General features: G+C 42.4%; 1 pseudogene; it reads left to right on the forward strand.

Moving 5' to 3' along the window:
* Positions 1-467: 467 nt before the first annotated feature.
* On the forward strand, positions 468-2,576 carry LOC146640116 (immunoglobulin superfamily containing leucine-rich repeat protein 2 pseudogene; annotated as a pseudogene).
* The last annotated feature ends 1,199 nt before the right edge of the window (positions 2,577-3,775 follow it).

Genomic DNA, 3,775 nt, shown 5'->3' on the forward strand with positions numbered 1-3,775 from the left:
GAAAATTAGATTTTTTGTGTAGCTTCTGTCGGGCTGCAGACTGACAGAGAGAGCAGTGTGCACGCTTGTTAATGCAGTCAGGACTCTCTCCAGCTTTTTGAACTCATTTGGAGACTCTCTGAATGATTTACAAATCTGTCTTGGATTATATAAACACGCTCCATTTTCATGTTGTTTATATGCCAATGTTTCTTCTTTTTAATATTGTCTTTTACAGCACTGTGAAAAAGTATTTGCCTGTTTTTTAGTTTTTTGCATATTTGTCACACTTACATATTTCACATCATCAGACAAATGTTCAAGTTAAACAAAGATAACCAGAGTTAATACAAAATCCAGTTTTTAAATGATGGTTTTATTTTTTTTAAAAATCAGGAAGGGGCGGATACTTTTTCGCAGCACTTTTTATCCGATTTAATGCACTCACTAACAGATGGACTGTGACTCCATTTTACAGGAACAGAAGAATGGCAGCTACATACATCCTCCTCTTCAGTTTGTGGGTCTCTACAGCCTTCACCACAGGACTGATCTGCCCTCAGCTCTGCACCTGCTCGGTTAAATACAGCCGTCTCTTTGCAGATTGCTCCTACAAGGAGCTAGATAAAGTCCCAGAGGGTTTTCCTCCCAGTGTTGCGACCATTAGTCTCTCTGCTAATAAAATCAGTGTACTACTTCTGGGGACATTTGACAATGTCACCAGGTTGATTTCCTTGTGGATGTCACACAATGAGATTGTGTCCATTGAACAGGGGGCGCTTGTGCCTTTGGTTCATCTGCAAAACTTAGACATCAGCCACAATAAAATAGTAGACTTTCCTTGGGAGGATCTACAGAACCTCACAGGACTGTATATGCTGAAGATGAATCACAATGAGATGGTCAGCCTGCCAATGGACGCCTTCTCCAACCTGAAAGATCTGAAGTCTCTTCGGCTCAACAATAACAGATTTGTGACCATAGCTGAAGGAACATTTGAAGGTTTGCTGTCTTTGTCACATTTGCAGATTTATAATAATCCATTCGCTTGCACCTGCTCCCTGGAATGGTTCAGAGTTTGGATTTCAACAACCACCATATCACTCACTGAGCACAGTCCCATCACTTGTGCAACACCAGAGAAATTTAAAGGAATGGAGATCAGGAAACTGCCTGAGACAAAATGTACAAGCCCCAATGTCACAGTATGGACTGAGCCAGATAATGCACAATTCTATGAGGGCAGCAAACTGGTCTTGACTTGTGATTTCAAAGGAAACCCAAAACCACTAGTCCTGTGGAGCATTCACAGCAAAAGCCGAAAACAGGAGCTGGCTTTGTTGTTTGCTGAGGAGGGCTCTGCAGAATCCAGCGAGGACTCCTCGGCGTCCTACGAGTCGGATTCAGTCAAAGTCTTTAATAACGGCACACTTCTTGTTTCAAACCTCAGGAAGGAAGATGGGGGCAACTACAGCTGCTCTGCCACAAATGAGCTTGGAAGAGCGGAGGATTCAGTTTTAGTTGAGGTGATGGCGCTGTCTACACCAACACCCACGAAGCAAATGACCACAGTACCCAGTTACACTAAAACAAACCCATCTACACGCCAGGAAACAGTCAAAGCATCTGCTTTTAATGCCGTGCAGAGAAAAAAAATTATGAGCATCATACCCACTCACCGACCAACTGCAGACAGTGTTTCCGAACCTAATGAGGATTTAACAAAATATCTATCTAGCAAATGTGGCTTGACGGCTAATACGAGCTATATTTCAAGCCCTGTCTCAAACGGGAGCCTAGATGACATTAAATACATGTTTGACTTTGGTGTGATTGCATTAGGAGTGTCAGAAACACAGGCAACAGTGCGACTCAATCCTCTTCTCATGGCCAGACAAAAGGACAACCAGGCAGCTGATGCCACCTCTGACAACAAAGAGCACCACGGCCTTCCAGACATCTCAGAAAAAGCCCCTTCAAATGGCTTGTATCTGTGCGTCACCGCGGACCTAAAACATTCTGCCGTGCAATGGTCGAAGATCAGGGATGGCGTCAACTCGTATCAGTTCAGCGGTTTGCGACCAGGCACCAACTACTCCCTCTGCCTGACCTACAGAGGGGAGGACTGTGAGGTCCACGTGCTGTTCACCACAAGAAGGAAGGTGCCAAACCTTTTCATCATCATCTCAGTCAGCATCTGCCTCCTGACCGTGTCCACTGTGCCTCTGCTCGGGGCTACGTGCTTCCACCTGGTGTACAAGTACCGCAGCAAGACCTACAAGCTGATCCTTAAGGCCAAAGACCAGTATCACATAGAGAGGAACCTCACCACCAACTTCAACATCTACGCACCTCACGCCGAGTCTCTGAAGAAGATTGACAGCAGCCAGCTGGATGAAGAGGAAGACGAGACGGAGAGCGGAGATGGGGACAAGGAGGCTGATACGGAAGAGAGTGTGGTGACTGACTCCTTTACTTTGTCTCAGTGCAGGGGGAATTTGGACGACTGTGAGGTGGGATCTGAGTACAGTGACAGGCTGCCTCTGGGAGCTGAAGCAGTGAATATTACAACTAATTACAAATATCCCAGTCAGTAACTTGTCAAGTCAAGTCAAGTCAAGTCAACTTTATTTGTCAATTCTGCCACATGTACAGGACATACAGAGAATAGAAATTTCGTTACTCTCAAACCCTAGTGATTAAAAATGCAAATAAAATAATTAAAAAGTAAATATCACTACCTGTGATATAATGTAACTTGCTTTCGTAACATCCCCACCACCTCAAAATTACAATCCCACACAACTAAATGACATCCTCCAGAATGATTGTATTTGTTTCATTAATACTGATTGTAATTAACATATCAGTTATATTTTCACCTTTCTCTGATGCTCCATTTTTTAGCAATTATGTAAATATTAGCTGCGCAAGACCAGTCTCCATGGAATTTAACCCAAACCATGATAATTTAAATCAAAAGGTTCCACGGAGGAGCTGAAACACAGTGTCCTGGTTTAAATTATCGTAGATGATGACTTTGGAAACCATATTTCCCCTAAAATGTGACTACTGATGTAGTTTATGAATAATAAACTACATCAGTTAATCAGTTAATCCAAGATAATTAAATTATGAATTTAATTATCTTGGATCCAGGATTGTTTATCATTTGTTTATTAATTGTTATGTTGCTTCATTTGTTGGTGCCATTCAGTTTCATAGAAATATGACTTTACTATACTCGCTTGAAACAACAATCCATGCTGCAGCATTCAATGATTGGATGGGCAACTGGTTGCCTGTCTATTGATCACTTGTGGAAATTTTCCAGACACTCCAGTGCAGCAAATAGGACAACAACGCGCTGATAAAATCCCCTCCATCAAAGCAGGAATTGTCTGTACACTTCTACCTTGTTAAGAGATGACTTGAAAATTATTATTTTAAAATTTGGAAAGAAGTTTCTCTTCTTGGTGAGAACATGATTATCACCATGGTGACCATTGATTGATCTTAGCACTAAACAACTAAAGGTAAAAAGAGTTCATTTGGTCATTTTCACACATGTAAGAGAAAATAGGGGATTGTCTGTACAGATGTGTATTTACTACTGAAAACACTCCTCCTGCACATTGTGAGGAGCGTGCAGGAGGCAGGATGTGATGTTCATCACCGGGCACACTATCGCCTGCTCTGTTCACACGTGGGCAAACCACGCAGTGTGTAGACTTTCTAATATCACGCTTGTAGGGTGAAGTGTATTTAATGCAGAGATCTGTTCTGCCTGGTGAAG

The sequence above is a fragment of the Diplotaxodon limnothrissa genome, linkage group LG1 (assembly GCF_057381915.1).
Source record: "Diplotaxodon limnothrissa isolate DT_005_m linkage group LG1, D_limnothrissa_male_GT1.1, whole genome shotgun sequence".
Classification (NCBI taxonomy): Eukaryota; Metazoa; Chordata; class Actinopteri; order Cichliformes; family Cichlidae; genus Diplotaxodon; species Diplotaxodon limnothrissa.